The following is a 22,661-nucleotide window of genomic DNA, read 5'->3' as shown; positions in this document are numbered from 1 at the left end:
TTTGGGCTTTAATTACCTTATCTATAAAAACAGGGTCATAATGGTATCTATCTCACAGGCATATTGAGATAAATAAATGAGACAATGCATGTAGGGAATTTAGCAGTCAGGCATACAGCAAACATTTAATAAATGGTACTTATAGTGCTGGGATAATATGAAAAGAGTCTCCTATCACAAAGTATAGGAAAATTATCTTATATAAAATCATTTACCCTGTCAGTTAACAGGGTTACGAAAGAGATAAATGATATGTGGTAGGTTGATTTATGTGCCCCAGAATAAAACATGGTCTTAATCCCATTCCTATGGGTGTGAACCCATTATAAATAATGGTGGTGTTACTTTTAGTTAAGGTGTGGCCAACTGAATCAGGATAGGACTTTATCCTTTTACTGGAGGCCTTATTAAGAGAAAGCTCTATGGAAGAGCCCGGCACAGAAAGTTAGTGGGAATCTGGAGGAGAAAGGAGAGGATATTGCCAAATGACAGGAAAGCCAAGGAACCCAAAGAGTGCCAGCCAGCCAGGAAGTACCAACACTGGGAGAAAGCACACCTTCTATCTTTTGAAATCATGAACCAATAAATTCCTGTTTTTGGGAAGCAGATTTGGCCCAACGGATAGGGTGTCCGCCTACCACATGAGAGGTCCAAGGTTCAAACCCAGGGCCTCCTGACCAGTGTGATGAGCTGGCCCACATGCAGAGCTGATGCACACAAGGGGTGCCATGCCACACAGGAGTGTCCCCCATGTAGAGGAGCCCCACGCACAAAGAGTGCACCCCGTAAGGAGAGTTGCCCAGCACGAAAAAAGTGTAGCCTGCCCAGGAATGGCACCGCACATATGGAGAGCTGATATAGCAACAAAAAGAGACACAGATTCCAGGTGCCACTGACAAGAATGCAAGCAGACACAGAAGAACACAAGCGAATGGACAAAAAGAACAGACAATTGGGGGGAGGAGGGGAGAGAAATAAATAAAAATAAATCTTTAAAAAAAAATTCCTGTTGTTAAGCCAACCCATTGTGTGGTATTTATTATAGCCCTTCAAGCAAAACTAAGACAGTATAATAATGGATCATAATGAGTACAAATGGATGGGAAAAAAGAACTGCTTTTTTCGCACTCATATTATGTGTCAGCATTGTTAGCAACCAGTTAAATATCCAACTATGGGAACTCCTATGCCAGCTTTGGGAACACATAGCAGTCACCCCAGATATTTGGGAAGTTCAGCTCCTGCACTAAATTTATTGCAAGTTCTCCATCTACCATCTACCATGAAAACTTAAGGCTAACCCATGAGTCAGCATAAGAGAACTGAGTTAAAATATTTTCTTAGTATTAGACTCCTGTTGGGTCTCTTTATCTCTCCTTTAAAAGTTGTTTCAAAAAAAGGAGTTTCTTAATATATCATGGGGATTAGTTTATATTGCTGTATCTTTCCTGTACCTATCAGTTCTATTATAGAAAAAAAATATTTGGCATTAGACTATAACTCTCCATATAATGTTCAAGAAACTAGTCATTAATCATTATATTATGTGAAGTACCATTTGCACGGTACTGCACTTTATAATGCATAATTACAATAATATTGTTTCATCATTTGTAGCAAATTACCACAATAATGCAAAATGTTAATAAAGGGGAAAACTACATGAGTGAGAAGGTATATATGGGAACTCTGTACTTTTTGCAAGATTTTTCTATAAATCTACAACTGTTTTTATATATGTGTGTATATATATGCATATATATTCACTTTAAATGCAAACTTTATGTTTATATTTAAACAGAGTTTGGATTTAGCTAAAACAGGCTTCTCACTGAAAGTTGTGTGAGACACCAACAAATATGTGGATGAAGATTATCTCACAAAAGCAGTTTATTCCTAGCCCCATGCTCACTATAGCAATTGGTGTTTGTGGAGGTCAACTATGCCCTTTGCAACTAGAACAGATCCCATTGAGATCCTGGGAACTATTAACCTAAGTATTAAAACCAAGCTCCTTCGGTATTTGTAAGTGTTGACTTGCTTGTCAGGTAGTGCTGGATTTCCTTTCCTGGGAGCTTTTCTTGATGCCCCAAGCCTGTAGCTGCTGTCTGTCCTAAGAATTCACAGTATTCTATGCATATAAATATGTAGCATTCATCTGTATTGTGAGTTTGTCTCTCTTTGTTAGTTTGAGACTGTATGTACTACAGCAGATCAGGTTTATAAAGGTAATCCACTCCTATAAGTGTAAACCCATTGTAGGTGGGATCTTTTGATTAGGTCACTTTAGTTAAGGGCCTTTTATTAGGTTACTTCAATAAGGCCTGGCCCAGGGTGAGTTTTAATCCTCTTACTGAAGTCCTTTATAAATGGGGTGAATACAGAGAGAAACACAGAAGTGGAGAGAAAGCCATCAAGCCAGAAGTTGAAAGCAACGAAACTCAGGAGAGGAGGGAGAGACCAGCAAACGCTGCATGTGCCTTGCCATGTGACAGAGAGATCCAGGATCACCAGCAACCAGTCTTCTTGGAGAAAGCATAACATGATGATGCTTTGATTTCAATATTTTTATAGCCTCAATAGTATATGCTTGCAAGCAAATAAATCCCCATTGTAAAAGCCAATGCATTTCTTGTGTATTTCATTTTGGCAGTCTAACAAACTACAACACTATCTAACCCAGCAGAGTTTTCCAGGTACCACTTAGTAGGTTATGAACAAATAGCATTTAATTAATTTCTTAATAGAAAGTAAACCTGAAAGTTGGTTATCATTTACAAACATCCAAGAAAACTAAAGAAGTTGATTTTACCATTATAGATATAAATAGACTTAGAAAGAAGATTGAGGGAAGAAGGTTGATAAGAAAATTAAATTAAATACTTCTAATTGCAATCCTACAGAATAAAGAATTTGACTATTCATGAACATTATTCCTTTTTGTGTTTAATTTCAATATAAGTCGCATTGTATTTTTCAGACTATAGATGTATCACCGAAGCAAATTGGAAAAATACAGATATATACAGAAAATTTAGAAATTGTAATATTTTGAGGGATTCTTTCCAGGTTTTTCTATAATTATATATATATATATTCTATATTCTATATGTATAATGCATATAAAATGTATAGTTTTCTTGTATAGGAGAGAGAAGGCCTGGAAAAAGACAAGTCACAGTCCTGATTGCCCGTAGCTGAGCTCTTGGAGACAGTGAGTCTGAAGGAGAAGGCACAGACCTTAGTAGAGATTGGTTCCATCTTGCCTTCCACATGGCAAGATGCCAGTATCACCAATAGCCAACCTTGGTGAGAAAGGATCTCTGATGGTGCCTTTATTTGGACCTTTCATGGCCTCAAAATTGTAAGGTTTTCCCCTAATAAAATTCCCATTATAAAAGCCACCACATTTCTGGTATTCATTGGCAGCCCTGCAGTGAACTCATACTATGTTGAAAGAGTAATCCTATGTGGTTTGATATTATTTATGAATTCCAAAAAGAGATAAAGATTATGTTTTTAAGCTGGTCTTTTCCTCTGGGCATGATACCCTTTGATTTAAATTCAAAGACTTTATGTTTACTTGATTAAATCAAGGTTAGGGTTTTGATTCAACCACGTCATTGGGGTATGCAGGGTTGAGGCCCTGCCTTCTTGGTGGTATATAAATGGACACTCACACAGATGAACACAGAAGAATAGACAGAGCTCCATAGACACAGAAGAGGAGAGAATTGGTCAGCTTTGATGCTGTGGCCCTGGGAAGAGAGATGAGCCATTTACCTAATACTTTACAGCTGACTTTATGAAGACACCAGAGCAGGTGAACCCAGAAAGAAACAAGCCTTCCAGCCTCCAGCTGAGATTGGAAGAAGTTGGGCCCATGGAGCCTTAAGAGGAAAGAGAAAGGAGGAACTTACACAGATATTAGTAGCCATCTTGCTTCAACACAACAGACATTTGGTGAGAAAGTACCTTTTATGGTACCTTGAGTTGGACTTTTTAGGGTCTTGTCACTGTAAGTTTCTACTCCAAATAAAAACCCTTTATAACAGCCAACAGATTTCCAGTACTTTGCTTCAGCACCCCTTTGGCTGACTAATGGAAGTTCCTATCTGGGATATTACATTCTTTGTGGCAGAGGGAGAAGGGAACATGGTTAGAACAATGATGGGACTTAAGACTTTTGCTTTGAAGTGGCACATATCAATCTGCTCACATTTAACTGCCAAAACAAGTTACATAGTCAAACCCAAAGTCAATGGGGGTAAAAATGTATAATCTTCACTCCTGGGAAGGAGAGAGAATATTGTGAATAATAATACAGCTCATTCCAGGAATGATCCAGTAGAGAATGGAAAAAATGATAATGCAGAAGAGAGAGGGGGGAATTACCGGAGTGAGATTTCTGAGAATGTGAAAGTGCATTTGATATAGTGCCCAAGTGAAGGGATTTGCTTTAGATGGGACATGACTAGTTCTTCTGTAGCAATCATAATAGTAACATCAGCATCACCTGAAAGCTTTTAGAAACACTAATTCTTGGGGCCCAATGCCAAATTCACTAAATCAGAGACTTTAATGAAGGCGGCAATCTGTGTTTGGGTCCTCCAGTTGATTTTGAAGCATCCTAAATATGAGAACCTCTGCTCTATAATAATTAGTTGGAAAGTGGCATGAAGGTGCAGATTCTGCTAGGTAGGTGGAGTGGTGATTGAATTTCATAAATGTGTTTTTCTGATTCTTTACAATTTTTTTCAGAGAAGTAGGAATTATGGTCATCAGTTGAAAGTTTAAGAATCAGGGAGATTTCAGTTTAAGAAGAGAGGAAACCCATTCTTTTTTTTTTTTTTTATTTTTTTTATTTATTTATTTATTTTTTTTTAAAGATTTATTTATTTATTTAATCCCCCCCCCCTCCCCTGGTTGTCTGTTCTCAGTGTCTATTTGCTGTGTCTTGTTTCTTTGTCTGCTTCTGTTGTCATCAGTGGCACGGGAAGTGTGGGCGGCACCATTCCTGGGCAGGCTGCTCTTTTTTCTTTTCACGCTGGGTGGCTCTCCTCACGGGCGCACTCCTTGCGCGTGGGGCTCCCCCACGCGGGGGACACCCTTGCGTGGCACGGCACTCCTTGCGCCATCAGCGCTGCACATGGGCCAGCTCCACACGGAAACCCATTCTTGTTCAGGATGCTACAGCCTTACCTAGGCCCTGTCATCTTCATGACAGTGAACTGGATATCTTTATGGGAACCTGATCCTTACTGATGAAGACATATATCTCTTCTGGCAGGATATTTACTTGATAAGCAATGTAGTGGCCCTGCGGTTGTGCCCAGGGATCCTGGAGCAGATGGGTAACATGAGGGCAGTGCTGCAGAGTGACATCATGGACCTCACAGCATCTTCCACTTGCTGGAGCACTGCCCAAGCTGCTGTACCAGCTCATCTTCCAGATCCCACCCTCCCAGCAGGCCCTGCTCATTGAGAGGCCTTTGTACAGAAGCTGTCCAAGGGCACCAAGAAAGACCCGGAGGACATCAGCACCAAAACTGGCATCACTCTTAAGAGTTGCTGGAGACAGTTTGATGATTTTAAGTGAGTGTTCAAGGTGGTAGAAGATATGTGGGGCTCTTTGGCCCTCAATGTCCAGAAACACTTCCTGCTCTTTGATCAGCTGGCTACCATCTTCTTTGCCAACAACTGCTTTGAGACAGGGAAGAAGAACTTGTATCAGTAACTGAGATTTGGTGACTTTGCTTCCATTCTGACTCATGATCCAGACCTGGACTCTTAGAGTCCTCAACTCCCAGGTGCATGACATAGATGTGGACTTAGACAAAGTGATAATTATTGACAAAGACCTTTTGGACCTGCATAAGAGACTGGCATGTACCCTCCAGTGAAAGCCCCTTGTCTTCCCTGAGATTGAAGCCAACTTCAAGAACCTGGATGTGGGTGAATGTGGCTGCCAAGCTGACCCACAATAAGGATGTCAGAGAGCTATTCCTGGACCTCATGGAGAAGTTTATAGAACCCTGATTCTCCATCCACTGCTGGTGAGTGATATGGGGGGCACCTTCTGAATCAGTATTTAGTGTCTGTCCACTCCTTGAATGACTTCTAGCATCAGGCCTTCTAGGACTGAGGCATGGCTCCTCCCACGTCAGAATGGGAGGCCTGATGACTGAGGCCACTCTTCCACTGCCCTTCCCACACTCACAATAAAGTTTCCATAAGTTTAAGAAAAATAAAAATAAGAGAAGAAAAAGTTCGAAGGTCATCATGGAGCATGGGAGAGCGAGGAGACTGTGATTGCCATAACATCCACGTTCCACTTGAAGTTCATGGTATGAGTTTGCAGTGGTGTATTTCTCCATGTTCACCAGCATGGATTTATGCACAGAGTCAAGAGCTGGATTTAACGTGAGTCTGTTTTTCCAATCTAGCATTATACAATAGAACAAGAAAGAGGCAAGAAAATTGAGGCAGTACAAGGAAATGATTATAATGGGTGACTATGGAAGTTAACCTTAATAAGGAAGAAAGAGAGAATACTGGGAAGTACAAAAAAGGAAGTAGGAAAATCAATACATTGGAGATCCCAGATTTTTGGAAATTTCAAGAAAATGAGCAGCAAAAACAAGAGACATTTGTCAGTGACAGAGACAAATGAAATTGAGATTATGGTGGGAGTGGTTAATTTTGGGAATAATGACATATTATTACCAAAAAACTGGGAATGAGTGCCTAAGGTAGGGTGGTGCATAAGACCACTGGAGGAGAGAAGGACAAGGAACTGAGAAGCCAATTTATTGGAACAATAATCTGCATGCATATTGAAATCACCAGGGATTAAGAGAAGGGTAATGTTGGAAGAGTGAAAATTAAAATCAGAGAGAAATAAGTAACCTGTGGGTCAAAAGATAGTAGCATTAGTACTAGCCAAAGTCTATAGTTTACATTATGGTTTACTCTGTGGGCTGTACAGTTTTATAGGCTTTGACAAATGTATAATGTCATGTGTCCATCATTGCAGTATCATACAGAACAATTATGCTGCCCTAAATATGCCATGTGTTCAATGTTACAAGTAATACTTTTGGTGTAATCTTTCTGTAATTCTAACGCTTCCCTAAAAATAAAGTTTATTATTACATACACACAAAAAATATGAAGAAGACACTTCTTTGACTTGGAGTCAGAAATCGTTTCACTGCATAAAAATGAACTTTGGGGAAGCTGACTTGGCCCAACGGAAAGGGTGCCTGCCTACCACATAGGAGGTCCACAGTTCAAACTCCAGGCCTCCTTGACCCATGTGAAGCTGGCTCATGCTCAGTGCTGATGCGCTCAAGGAGTGTGTGCCACGCAGGGGTGTCCCCCGCGTAGGGGAGCCCCATGTGCAAGGAGTGCACACTGTAAGGAGAGCCGCCCAGCGCGAAAAAAAATGCAGCCTGCCCAAGAATGGCGTCGCACACACGAAGAGCTGACACAACAAGATGACACAACAAAAAGAAACACAGATTCCTAGTGCTGCTGATAAGGATAGAAGTGGTCACAGAAGAACACACAGCAAATGGACACAGAGAGCAGACAACTGGGGGTGGGGAGGGGAGAGAAATAAATAAAAAATAAATCTTAAAAAAAAAAAGAACTATGGGGAAGTGGCTGTGGCTCAATCACTTGGGCTCCTGTCTACCATATGGGAGGCCCTGGGTTCGCATCCCAGGGCCTCCTTGTGAAGGCAGGCTTGCCCCCCACACTGTGGAGAGCCGCCTGGCCTGCAGATGCCATGGAGCGCTGCCTGGCCTGCAAGCACCACAGAGAGTCAACTCAGCAATGGGATGCAACAAAAAAGGGAGACAAGCAAAAACACGGAAGAGTGAGCAGTGAATGGACACAGAGAGCAGACAGCAAGCAAGCCACAAAGGGTGGGAGGGGAGATAAATAAAAAATTTTTTAAATTAAAAAAAAATGAACTATGAATGTCAATTAAATGTGCCCTATTGGTTTCAGGCTAAGCAGGATTTCAGGCTTCATCCTATTGTATTGCAAAATAAATACTACAAATGTGAGAAAAAAACAGTAACAATGAGAGGTGAGTGATTTGATGTGATAACAGGAGATTTATCACTTGATACTTTTACAGAGGAGGATGATTAAAAAGCTGTTCTTAAAAAGAAAAAGAATGATGCTGTTATTAGTGGAAAATTTTAATTAGCATGTGAGTTAAGATCTATGATTGGCAGTATGAAAGCTTACTTGTATTAACTAAAGCTTACCTGTATTAACTAATCAAGGATATTTCTTTTTTTTTTTTAGTTGATCTGGCACTTAAAAACAATCAGTCTCTTTTCAAAACACAAATATTCTAAACCCAAATACGGCAGGAAAACAGGATGTTCAAAGAATCCCATTTCAACTTTCCAAATATAAAAATTACTTAATTGCCTAAAATCAACCTTTTTTCCCCACCATAATCATTTACTCATTCAAATTCCTTTTAGTTGGACTAAATACTCAATTTTCTTCTTATGTCTTATTCTAGTACATTAATTCACTACTTGGGGAAGCAGATTTGGCCCAATAGATAGGGCGTCTGCCTACCGCATGGGAGGTCCAAAGTTCAAACCCAGGACCTTCTTGACCCATGTGAAGCTGGCCCACATGCAGTGCTGATGCGCACAAGGAGTGCCGTGCCATGAAGGGGTGTCCCCCGCATAGGGGAGTCCCATGCACAAGGAGTGCACCCCATAAGAAGAGCCACCCAGCGCAAAAAAAGTGCAGGCTGCCCAGGAGTGGCACTGCACACACGGAAAGCTGATGCAGCAAGATGACACAAAAAAACAAGATACAGATTCCGGGTGCCGCTGACAAGAGTACAAATGGACACAGAAGAACACACAGCAAATGGACAGAGCAGAGAGCAGACAATTGGGGTGATGGGGAGGGAGGCAAGAGGAAAAAAAATTCACTACTTGTCTGCCAGCACTGCCTATATCACCTTTTTTGGAAGGCATCTTGGGGAAAACAACTTGGGGAAAAACATACTCTATCCTTAATACAGATTTAAACCTCACTAAGCCCTAGTTCCCCAAATGTACTACGGATATTGTGCACTTTCCCCTGTCCTTGAGCAGGGTGGCCTGATGCGTCCTAGTTTGCCTCCAAAAAACTATGAACTTGAGCTCTTCCACTCTAACATTAAGTCTAATGATCACTCAGAGGACACGAGTATTTGCAATTTGATTAGAATTTGTCATCATACAGAGTCTATGTGAGTACCTTCAGAAATATAGGCACTGCTTGTGTGTCCCAAGGTGGTATTGTCCAACCCCTTTCCTATATCCCAATAGAAACAAGTTCACAGTAGCAAAATAAAACAAAACAAAAACAGAAACAGGCAATGTAAGGCTCTCACTCCCAAGGAGTCAGTTACCAGACATTGTATGTCCTCCCATGGCCCACTGGGTAGACTGTGGGAGAGTGTGGGCTATGATGTGGACCATTGACCATGAGGTGCAGCAGTGCTCAGAGATGTATTCACCAAATGCAATGAATGTCTCATGATGATTGAGGAGGTTGTTGTTATGGGGGGAGGAGTGGGGTGAGGGGGGTGGGGGGTATATGGGGACCTCATTTTTTGAATGTAACATTAAAAAAATAAAGACAAATTTAAAAAAAAATAGACACCTTGGAACACAGGTTCTTTGATGGTGATTAAGGAGCATACTCTAGCAAGTTATTCCAGGCTGCAGTTCTATGGGGCACTGTAGAAATGGGCCAAAATGACCCCTGTGTATTGGCCCCTATGTTGTTTCCTTTCACAGTAGCCTAGGACCTTTGACCCCTGGTGTCAAACTCAAATTCTTACATATCCAACTGTTTTTAAATATACCATAAATATGCATATTTTAGTCATTTAGAGCTTGCCTACTTTGTAAACACCTTGAAATTATACCCAACACCTGCTAGCTGTAGATAAGACAAATCACGGCTGCCCTTCCTAGCTCTCTGACCCAGAGACATCCCACTGTGCTGCTGCACAACATCACAGAGATGCACCAGCGTCTCCAGTTCCCCTATTCTTTGGCAGTTCCCTTGCCCTGCTCCCCTTCAGGGCAGACCACCCACTGCTATCTCTGGAAGAAGTTCTACTTGGGGGGAGTCCTCTTCTCATGAAAACCTATCCAAGCATAACTTAAATAAAACTCATCGTGTGTCACTGCCATCTCTTCATCAAATCTTTTCCTTGATCGGCCCCCAAATCCTTGAACTCACCACAAATGGGTCTGATACATTCAAACCATGATTATAGCAGTGTACTTCCCAATCCAATAGATGGGCTGGAATTCAAGCTTCCAATTCTCTCAGACCCAGCACTGATTTACCTCTTAGTTTGTCTTCTCCTCTGAATCTTTACCTTCTTCTTTATGCCTCCCAACAAAAAAGATTCATTTTGTTTAGCATCTGCTTGATGATTCATCAGGAAGGGCCCAGTCCATTGAAAGAAAAAGGCCATGGGAGTGAGGAGCTACCATACGATCCTTCCTAATGACTCGTACTCATCCCCTTCCCCCAAGGATGAATCAGGGACTTCCCTTTATAGCAGATAAAATGAAAATAGTTAAATCTCAGTGGCTCAATTTATGTTTTGCACATGCTAAACTTGCTATAGTTCTAAGCTAATTCAGTTGTTAGAAAATGCGATGGAATGAGATAATGCTTGTAAAGCATGAAGAAGCATAATAAATATCCTTTCCATCCTAGCTTAATGTTACCCTTTATCTCATTCCCATTTAACCTTAATTAAATCATCATACTTTCTGTTTGCTACCTCCAGACTTTTCTTACTTCAGACCTCAATTCTTAGAGAATTCCTAAGATCTAAATGTCTCTTTTTACTCACATTTTATTCACCTTAAATTTCAATTCTCAAAGAATTCCTAATACCAAATAATTCTTTTTTTCTTGAGATTTCATGTCTGTTACTCTTGGAGTCCTTTAAGATCCCTGTTGTTCATTTCACTCCAGTCATATTGGCCTCTTTGTCCTTTTTTGAACCCATGAGGCAAACTCTCTCCTGAGGGTATGCGCTCCATGACATCTTCTTCCCCTACGTATCTGCATGACTCACTCTCATCATTCTAGCCATTGTTTAAATGTCACCCTCTCCATGAGGCTTACCGTTAGCACCTTATGAAGAATTGCAGTCTCCTTACCCTGGCACTCCTGATTCCCTTTCCCTGCTATAAAAGTTGGTGAAATGTGTCACCTTCTAGCAAACTATATCGTTTACTAGTGATGCTCATCTTTGTTATCTATCCCCACAAGAATGCTAAGTTCCATTAGGGCAGAGATTTTTATGCTTTTCTTTTCTTTCTTTCTTTTTTTTTTTTTTTTACCCTGGATGCCCCCAGTAATATATAGTAAGCATTTACTAAACTATTTTATTGCATACCCATCTTGTGTATGTATGTATGTATGTTATACTATCTTGTTCTAACAAGGACTTAAGACACAAGCACTCATATACATGCACATACACACACACCACAGAATTAGACTTTACCTAATCTGGCATTTTTTAGAATTTAAAAACAAACAGACAATTGAATGAATGTAAACAGGTCTTTCTAGCTAAAATGATTATGTCACTTGGGCTCTTGACTATGCTATTAAAGTTAATATAATTATATAAATATCGTATATTATTCTACGACAAAGTAGCTTAAGTTGAACTGCCTGGAAAAAGAAATGTAAGGAAGAAGTCCTGGCAAAGAGAAACCTTTAGACTACTGTCCTCAAAATGGTGTATGTGTATTGCTTTAGCATATATTTTTAGACCTTGTTCAGACATTGCATGGATTATAGAGGATGAATTTAAATATTAAAACTACTGGGAGTTAGGAATCTTGGACAGATTATTGTGAATATATTCTATTAAAAACATGTTTCCATGCTTTAAAGGATATACAAACTCATCTCTTGATTTGTGAGGATTGCTGAAAGAGATAAACATGCCAACCACCATTACAATTCAGCTTATAGTTATCACACAGAACCCATATATTTGGGTGGATATAGCCAGCAGTAAATTGTATTTTAGAGCTAGGAATAAACAATGTTAATAGATTTGGTTCTTATATTGAGAATCAGCATTTCAGAAATGAAAAAAACCTCTATCCCCTAAAAATATAGAAATAAGGCTTTTGACATGAAGCTTTATAATGTATATGCTAAGGGAAGGGTTGGATAAAAAGACATAGGGAATATTGGAAAAGAAAAGCAAAGAACTAGGAATGTAGTTTTAATTTTACTATTATTGAAAAGATACTCTTTTACAGAAATCAGAAGCTTCTTCAACTGGAAGAATTTCATAGCAAGAGTCACCTATAATAAATTGGGAATAGAAAACGCCAATTATAAAAGTTGCCAAAATGTCTGCAGCTTTCCACAGCTTCTGAAAATACTGCAATAACTCACTTCAATTCAATTGTGAGTTAGGCCAGACTCCACAGGTTAAAGGCAATCTTCTGCAAGACCACCCTCCATGTACAGTCACAAGTTAGGGGCCCAAGCTACCCACACTTCTGACTAACTATTTACAAAGTTGGGGTTCCCATCACCGTCCTAGGGTTTGATAATTTGCTAGAATGACCCACAGAACTCATTGAACAATATTTGTGTTACAGTTTTATTTTAGTAAAGTATACATAGAAACAAAAGAAAGAAGAGATACATAGGGCAAGGTCTGGGAAAGTTTCAAACACGAACTTCTGTGTCCTCTCCATCCTTCACAGGGATGTCTCCTCTCAATCATGGAAGCTTAACTGGGCTTCAGGTTGTCCCAAATTTGTATAGGATTTCATTATATAGGCATGCTTGGTGGAATCAGTATCCACATGGTTGAACTACCTCTCCAGACCCTAATCACTTGCGGTCTTTCTGTTGTGGCCAGGCCCCTCCTGAAGATTACAGGTGTGGCTGGCCTCACCCCTCCATACCATTAGCATATGAACTACCAGGAATGATCCTGAGCCCACCATGAATAACAACATGACACTCCTACCCTGGGAGATTCTGAAGATTCAGAGGTTACTTCCCAAGAACTTGGGACAAGCACAGACAAAGTTTTCATTATATCATACCAATAGACCCTAAATTAAGGAGAAAGTGTGTTTAGAATTTTAATAACTGAAGCTCTTCTATAAGTACATAAAATAAGAGAAATAGCCTTCACTATTCTGATTCCAGAGCCTAAGCCCTTGACCACTCTGCCGTTTTATCTGCTATTGACCCTCGAATTGACCTCAGATTTTTTAGCTTGTCTCAAGCAGTTGATTGTAGGGATATCTTCCTCCTTACCCATTCTCAGCCTCATCCTTAGGGATAGAAGACGTGATCCAGGTCTATGTCATCATTCATCTTTTTGGAGATAGGTCCAGAGACAAGCAGGGACGTTGAACAGAGTCAATGAAATACAATGACTTGACAGGAATTTGAGAAAGAATTGGTTGCTTCTACCCAACATAGTATGTAAAGTTTGAAGGTGTTTCAGCCATAAGGCAGAACATGGAGATTAGGACTCACAGACATATGCAGGGCTAATAGAGTTATTCATCCATTCAGCAAACGTTTATTGGTATAGCTTGAACTGTGGGAAAGGAAAATTTACCAGAGAAGTGCAGTTGGATGACCAGGCAGAACTGAGAGCTTGCTAGAATTTCGTGGTCACAAAATTAAAGAGGGCTTGTTCAAATGGAGTGTGTGATTTTCTCCTGGTAAGTTTAGCTGTTCAGGTTCAGGAAGTTATGTGAATTCCAAAGCCCAAGTACTCATCATTATTTCTTGTTTTACTTATACTCTGTTTTGTAATTATCTGCACTCTGATTTACTTTTAAGAAATTATCTCTTATCCACTGCATGTATTCTAGAGGGACTATAATTTGGACACTCTCCTAGCCCAGGAACAAGCATGTGACTCTAACCAGGGCAATTTAGTGGTATGATTGTGAGCTTTGAGAGACCTGGGGAAGGTTCAAAGGTTATGTAAGCGATACAGTAGATAGGACTTGGTTGCTGGTTTCACATTAGACCCAACATTTGACCACTTTTAAAAATGTGACCTCCAACATCATTGAATATAGCATTCCTACGTGGTATATTATTATATTTGGGAATTAAGACAAAACCTCCTACAGAAAATTGTTTTCCCATTTTTAAAATGTTTTGGAACAGAAGACATAAAAGAAATGGCATAACTGTTCCTTGCACGTTTGGAAAACTGCATCACTGAATTTGGGATTTTTTTTTGTGTTAACAACTTTGTGTATTTGCCCTCATATTGTTCCTAGGTCTTTTTTAAAAAATTATTTTAAAGAGTTTTTTCTTTTTCTTAAAAAAAACTTTTCAGAGTATAAAGGTTAAAAAATTGTACAAAGGATTCTATATGTCTATCACCTGGCATCACCTAATAAAAAAATCTTATAAAACTATTAAGCTATAAAACTACTGTGACTAGAAATAGAAGAAATTGTAGCATTGAGGTGGAGAAAGTGGCCACAATAGTCGCTAAGGGCAGGGAGAGGGAAGAAGAGATATGATGTGGGGGCATTTTGGGGACTTTGAGTTGTCCTAAATGATATTGCAGGGTCAGATGCTGGACTTTATATATCCTGCCTTAACCTACTGAATGTACGGGGATAGAGTGTGAACTACAGGGTAAACTATTATCTATGTGGTTCAGCAGTACTATAAAATGTGTTCACCGAGTGCAATGAGTGTGCCACAAAGATGGGGGAGGTTGTTGGTGTGGGAGGAGTGGGGTGGGGCGGTGGGGGTATATGGGAACCTCTTATATTTTTTAATGTAACATTTTTTTGTGTGATGCATTTATCTTCAAAAAAAATACAATTCACAAAAATGAAGGGAAAGGGGGGTGGGGAATGGGGTATATGGGAACCTCTTAGTTTTTTTTTTTTGTTTTTTTTGTTTTTTATTTTTTTTTATTTTTTTTTTTAATTAATTTTTTTTATTGACTTTGTAATAATGTTACATTAAAAATATATATGTGAGGTCCCATTCATCCCCACCCCCCCCCACCCCCCCTCTCCCCCCCCAACAACACTCGTTTCCATCATCATGACACATCCATTGGATTTGGTAAGTACATCTTTGGGCACCTCTGCACCTTATAGACAATGGTCCCCTCTTAGTTTTTTGTATGTTTTTTTAATGTTTTTTAATGTAATGTTCTTTGTGATCTATTAACTTTAATAAAAAAGTGTAAAAATTAAAATTAAAATAAAAAAATCTGATATATCACAGTACAATGGTCCATACCAGAAAACTGACATAATACAATAATGTTAACTAACCTACAGACTTTATTCAAATTTTGTCAATTGCCCCACTAATGTCCTTTTTCTGGACCAGAATCCAATCCAGAATTACACGTTGCATTTCATGCCTTGTCTCTTTGTCTCCTCCAATATAAGACAGTTCCTCAGTCTTTCTTTGTCTTTCATGACTTAACATTTTCAAAGAGTACTGGCTGGTTATTTAATAAAAAGTTTTTTGATTTGGGTTTAATTGATATTTTCTCATAATTAAATTCTGGTATACATTTTTGGCAAGAAAGATTTAGAAGTAGTATTGTGCCTTGCTTATGCATGAGATCAATAGACACAATGATATATCTCATTATTGGTAATTTAACTTTCCTCATTTGGTTAAGGTGGTGTCTATCAGGTTTCTCGTCTGTAAATTTTCTTTTTTTTTTTTTTTTGCTTTGAAATTAATACTTTTTTTCCCTTGGGAGATAATCTGAGATTATGTAAATACTCTGTTTCTTATTCATACTTTCACCAACTAATTATGGAATCCACTGTGAGTCTTGCCTAAAACAATTTCTGTGGTCTTTGCCAAAGTGATTTTCCATCATTCATTTTACATTTATTCATTGGAATTTTACTATAAGGGAGAGCTTTCCCTTCTGCCCCATTTATTTATTTACTCAACCATTTATTTACCTTTGAATGAATTTGTGTATATTTGTTTTATACTATGGGTTATTTTAAATGTATTTTCTTCAAATTTGAACAAATTTAACAATTCGGGGCCTCTTAAAGCAAGCTGCTGTGCTTTGATATGTCCTCATTTTTTAAACATTTGCTTACTTTCTGACACAAAATGTTCTAGGTTCATTCTGTAATTTCTCAAATTATAAAACGTAATTGGAGTGTTATTTCTCAATTTGAGAATGGTATTTAGAAACCAAGATCGTGGAACTAGATAGAGTCATGATGTATGATTATTCTCATTTAGGTTTTCTCAATGGGCCTTGATTAGAAATATATGTAGGGAAGTGGATTTGGCTCAACCAATTGAGCATCCGCCTACCACATGGGAGGTCCAGGGTTCAAACCCAGGGCCTCCTGACCTATGTGGTGAGCTGGCCCACGTGCAGTGCTGATGTGCACAAGAAGTGCCGTGCCATGTAATGCAGGGGTGTCTCCCGCATAGGGGACCCCCACATGCAAGGAGTGCACCCCGTAAAGGAGAGCAGCCCCAAGCAAAAAAGGCACAGCCTGCCCAGGAGTCGCACCATACACACGGAGAGCTGATGCAGCAAAATGACACAACAAAAAGAGACGGAGATTCCCGGTGCCGCTGACAAGAATCCAAGTGGACACAAAACAACATACAGATAGCAGACAATGGGGAGGGGGAAGGGGAGAGAAATAAATAAAACATAAATCCTTAAAAAAAAAGAAATATGTACGTATGATGTGTAAGCTTGAGGTTCTTTTATGAATCCCCAAAAAAGAAAGATTATGTTTTTTAACTAATCTATTACTATGGGTGTAAGACTTTTTTTCCCCCACCCAGGAGGTACGAGGATTGAATCAAGACCTCATACATGGGAATCAGACACTCAACCACTGAGCCACACCCACTCCCCAATGAGAGCTGGTTTTGGTTTTTTGTTTGTTTGTTTGTTTGGTTTTGTCTTTAGGAGGTACCAGGGATTGAACCTGAGACTTCATATATGGGAAACAGGCTCTCAACCACTTGAGCTACATCCACTCCCTGTGAGACTCTTTCAATTGGACTACATCAGTTAGGCATGACTCAGGTTGAGTTTCCACCCTCTTGCTGGGTCTAATATAAACAAAGATGCACAGAGAGACAGATACATACAGGAAAAGGAAACTCTGCCATATTTGATCTGACCACGTGAGAGAAGGGACTCCAGATTTGCCACAGCTGCAGAAAAGCAGAGAAGTCTGGAGAGACTGAGAGAGGGTACCTAGAAAGAGACATAATAAGTGTAGAAAATGCAGCCTACCTTCTTCTTGCAGTTTATAGTAAAATAGGATAGAAAAGAGGTAAACTGAGAATTGAATTGCTGGGCACAAAGAAACCAGAAACGGATGGTTTGAGAAATTCCAAGTTTCCAGAAAACAGCCCCCAGGGGATGATGTCTCATGTGAGGACTTAACTAAACTTAGAACTTGTAAGTCAGGATGGGAAATGCAGTTATCCAGAAAGGAATTGTGGATAGTCTTACTGTCTGATGGCTTGGACCCCTATGAACATGCAAAGCTGACAAGCTATTTGTGAGATCTGTGTGAACAAAATCACTGTTAGCCTGGACTAAAAGGTACAGGGGCAGCAGACTTGGCCCAGGGGTTAGGGCGTCCGTCTACCACATGGGAGGTCCATGGTTCAAACCCCGGGCCTCCTTGACCCGTGTGGAGCTGGCCCATGCGCAGTGCTGATGCTCGCAAGGAGTGCCCTGCCACTCAGGGGTGTCCCCCGCATAGGGGAGCCCCACGCACAAGGAGTGCACCCCGTAAGGAGAGCCGCCCAGTGCGAAAGAAAGTGCAGCCTGCCCAGGAATGGCGCCGCGCACACGGAGAGCTGACACAACAAGATGACGCAACAAAAAGAAATACAGATTCCCATGCCACTGACGACAAAAGAAGACGCAGCAAATAAACACAAAGAACAGACAACTGGGGTGGGGTGGGGGGGGGAGGGGAGAGAAATAAATAAATAAATCTTTAAAATAAAATAAAATAAAATAAAAGGTACAGGAAGGGAAGAGATTGAAGGAAAAATATCTTCAAGAGGAAAATCATGGAAGCCAAGGTATGGATTTGGGGCATCTTGGGCCAGGAGAGGGACCCCACACATGTGTGCAGAAAGGGTGATTTTGCCCTGGTGTTTGCAGAGGCTGGGTTTTCCAGCCCATTGCTCAGCGAGAGTTTGTCCACCACAGGCTACAGGAATGGAGGAGTGCATTCCCCAAAGATTAGAGAGTTAGGTCATCACCCCACTGCTCTGAGTATGTTGGCCTTGTCTCCCACAGATTAGGGAGGATGTTGCTGCCACACCACTGTACTAAGGGGATTAGGACTGTACCCCAGAGATTTGGGAAAATGTGGCTGTCACCCCAATGCTCTTGAAGGGTGAGCTCTAGAGTTTGACCATCACCCAGGTGCTTGATGCGGGTGGAATTGAGAAAATGGCTGTTGAGCAAGCCCTTGGAAGGGGGCATGTCCCCATGAGGCCCCATCATTCTAAGGATGACTCTCAGACTTCGAACTCTAATGGGGTATGCTCTATAGGTCTTCAGAACTGTTTGGGACCCATGAAGACCATTTCACCCTAATTTCCCCCTATTGTAATGCAAATGACTGTCCTATGTCTGTCTCTCCTTTGTATATTGGAAGCCCATAACCTATTTTGTAAATTTCACAAGTCTAAAGCCAGAGGGGAATTTTGACCCAAAACAAATTGCAAGCCTATAAATGATTTTATTGTGATTTTATAGTCAGCATTGTTACTTAAATTATTTAAGGTTTTTGAAATACTGTGATATAATGAATATAATTTTCATATGGAAAAAGCATGTCTTTTGGGGATTCAGAGGTTGGAGTGTAACAGTTTGAAGTTCTTTTTTGAATCCCCCCAAAAAGAAAGATTCTGGTTTTGAATTTATCCATTCCTGTGGGTTTGGGATCTTTTTGACTGGGCTGTGTCAGTGAGAAATGACACAGGTTGAGTCTTTGCCTTCTTGCTGGGTCTGATATAACAGCGGCACAGGGAGAGATAGACACATACAGAGGAAAAGGAAGCCGTCATATTTGATCCTGCAATGTAAGAGAAAGGACTCTTGGTTTGCCCATGGCTGAGCTCAAAGGAGAGAAGCCCCAAGAGACTCAAAGAGCTGAACCCAGGGAGAGATGAACCATATCCTGGAAAGATCATACTGAACAGGGAAGAAAGCGGAGCAGCTGAGACTAGGAGAAGAAGCTAAATAGGAGATCCCTATGCCTGGTTGCCCTCAGCTGAGCTCTGGGAGACAGCAGATTCTGGAGGGGAAGGCAGGAACTTCAGCAGAGATTGGTGTCCATCTTGCTTCACCATTTGGCAGGACCCTGAGAAGCATCTCTGCTGATGCCTTGATTTGGACATTTCATGGCCTGGAAACTAATAAATCCCCATTATGAAAAGTCAACATATTTCTGGTACTTTGCATTGGCAGCCCCAGGGCAAACTAAAACATATACACATGCACATGCCCATCTGTATCTTTTTCTGTATCTATTTAATGTAAATATAATGTGCATATATATGATGTTATATATTTAAAACTGTGAATTCATACTGATACCTCCAATAGTAGCCACACCACAGGGTGCACCTACCTTCCCCTTTCCTTCATTTTAACTCCTTTCTCAGAATGTGAGAAACATGGTTATCATTATCCACAGTGTATTTACTTTTTGCTTAATCCTAGAATACACATTAACTAGTTTCAGAATTCCTAACCTATAACCCTAAGAGCAGCAGATTTACTAACCAGAGTACAATATGTATACAGTTTTCTTTGCCTTTAGTTTTAGTGTCCATAGGAGAAATACTGTTTTCCAAAGTTCTTAGCTAAGTCCTTTTCCTCCCCAGTCCTTCTGTGTGATAAAGTAATTCTTCTATAGAAAAGGTATTCCTGGATTCCTCCACAGTCTTTCTAAAGTGCCTATCCCCACCTCCAGGGCCTTCTCCAAAACCTTAACCAAATCAGATCAAATCAGACCAGATCAAGCCACCAATTAAAGAAATCTCTTTAACCTTGTAGTAGAGGAGGTAAACCAGTTTTGGAAGCGCAGGAGGAAGGGCTGCGTGCAGAAAGATGGGGGATGTGTGAGTTTAGCTTCATAGTCTTTCTACTACATCTGGAGATTAAAATGAAAGGAACAGAGGGAATGTTACAGAACTTTGTTTTGGATAGTTTGTCTTGTAATTCCCCAATGCAATTTTTTTTTTTGCCTTTGTAATAGTAGCTTCAGAAGACAGTCATTATTAAAACATGTAATTGAATAAAATCTAATTGCCAAATTTCAGTAAGAAAAGAAAAATGTCTTTGAAACCTATGAGGGAGATGGTGTGACTCAAGCAGCTGAATATCACCCTCCCATGTGGGAGGTCCTGGGTTCAGTTCCTGGTGCATCCTAAAGAAAAACAGGCAATGAGCAACAGCAGTGAGCAGACAATGAACAAAAACAACAAGCAAACAGACAAGGAAGCCATGGGGGTAGGCGGGGAATAAATCAGTGGATATTTGAAAAATCAAATATAATAGATTCTTAAAAAAAAAAAGCTATGGATAGGCTTTTCTAGATAATATACTTGGACAAATTAAATAATAATAGTATATTCTTCAGTGCCTGATAGTCAGTATGCTTTTGAAGTTGTTCATAATTTTAGGATATTATGGAAGTAAAGAGGTTTTCATCTCCTATGGACAAAGAGATAAAAACAGTTCTTGCTTAGTTATCGTTTCAATTTAAAACAACACAACAAAAAGAGACACAGATCTCCAATGCCACCTGATGAGAATACAAGCGGACACAGAAGAACACACAGCGAATGGACAGAGAGAGCAGACAACCAGAGTGGGGGTGGGGGGGGAATAAATAAATAAATCTTTAAAAAAAGTAAAAAGACAACCGGCTTCATTCTTCTACCCCATAATGTCAACACCCCTTTTCATCACAAAGAAGTCTAAGTAGTCCCCATCCAGATATCCCCCAGACTGGGGAAGGAACAAACTAAAGGGGAGAGTTATAACTGAGAGTTAGAATCAACAAATGATTATGATTACTGAATCATTTTATAGATTATAGAATATCCAAAAGTTAATCCTGAGATCACTGAAAGACTAGCCTCATCCTTGTTCATAGTTACTAGTGTGATGATTATTCTAGACTAGTCTCACCCTTGTTTATGGTTATTCCAAACTGGTCTCAGCCTTGTTTATACTTGCTGTTGTAATGGTGACCACTCCATCCTCCCCTGTTTGAATCCATGGAAACCCTAAATGCCCTGAAAATCAGGGAGACAGATTTTAGGTCATTAGGACCTCTGATCTCCTTGCAATATGCTAGCAATAAACTCTTTTTTCACTCTAAGATCCCTATGTCTCAGAAATTGGTTTTCTGAAGTGCATCAGGCAGAAAAATCAGCATTTGCTCAGTAACGTTAAAATTATTTGTTGCTGTTTGTATTCTGTTTTGGACTCCCCCCGTGTTATGGTTAAGTTCATGTATTCGCTTGGCTAAGTTATGGTATCAAGTTATTCCATCAAGCAACCACTGACCTGATAGTTATTGTGTGGAAGTTTTGTGGATTTAAATCATTAGTTGTTGCATCCATTGCTGATTACATCTATAGTCAACAAAAGAGATTGTCTTCAGCAATGAGAAAAGTCATCTGATCAGTTGAAGGTCTTAAAGGAAGAACTGATAATTTCAGCAATCTGAAAGAATTTCTATCTCTACTTCAGCCAGCCATCTTCTCCTGGAAAATTCATTGAGCCTTCACTGAAGGTCCCAACTTGCAGCCTGCTTTACAGAATTCAGACTTGCCAATCCTGACAGTCACATGAGCCAATTTCTATAATAAATCTCATATACATATATATATGAATCAGAACAAAAATTTTCCAAAACCAGAAGCAAAATTGAAAGCTTGAACTCAATATTACAGCAGCTCTACTCTTAGTATCAGCTCTTCTCAGAGATTCCTGTTGATCTATCATGCCTGCTAGATAGAGCATCCAGAAAAGGGCTACCATTTGGGAGAGGGCCTGAATTGATTTGCTGTTTTCAGTAATGCCATCCTCATTGAATCCCAGTCAAATAGAAAGAGAATATACATCATGAACTTTTGTGATTAGTAATCGAAGAAAATGAGGCATTGGTGTGGAGAAAGTGGCCATGGTGGCTGCTGGGGGGGTAGGGAATGGGAAGAAGAGATGTGATGTGGGGGCATCTTCGGGGGTTGGAGTTGTCCTGGGTGGTGCTGCAGGGACAGTTACTGGACACTGTATGTCCTCCCATGGCCCACTGGGTGGACTGTGGGAAAGTGTGGGCTATAGTGTGGACCATTGACCATGAGGTGCAGTGGTGCTCAGAGATAAATTCACTAAGTGCAATGAATGTCTCATGATGATGGAGGAGGTTGTTGTTATGGGGGGAGGAGTGAGGTGAGGGGGATGGGGGGTATATGGGGACCTCATATTTTTTTAATGTAACATTAAAAAAATAAATAAAGACAAAAAAAGAAAGAGAATATACAAATGTCAAAGC

The 22,661-nt window shown here is 40.1% G+C and overlaps 1 pseudogene; it reads left to right on the top strand.

Annotated features, from left to right (window-relative positions):
- The first annotated feature begins 1,942 nt into the window (after window positions 1-1,942).
- LOC101440744 (acidic fibroblast growth factor intracellular-binding protein-like) lies at window positions 1,943-6,039 on the top strand (annotated as a pseudogene).
- Window positions 6,040-22,661: the final 16,622 nt, after the last annotated feature.

This window comes from Dasypus novemcinctus, chromosome 1, assembly GCF_030445035.2.
Source record: "Dasypus novemcinctus isolate mDasNov1 chromosome 1, mDasNov1.1.hap2, whole genome shotgun sequence".
In the NCBI taxonomy this organism is placed as follows: domain Eukaryota; kingdom Metazoa; phylum Chordata; class Mammalia; order Cingulata; family Dasypodidae; genus Dasypus; species Dasypus novemcinctus.
This window is presented reverse-complemented; position numbering and strand designations above follow the sequence as displayed.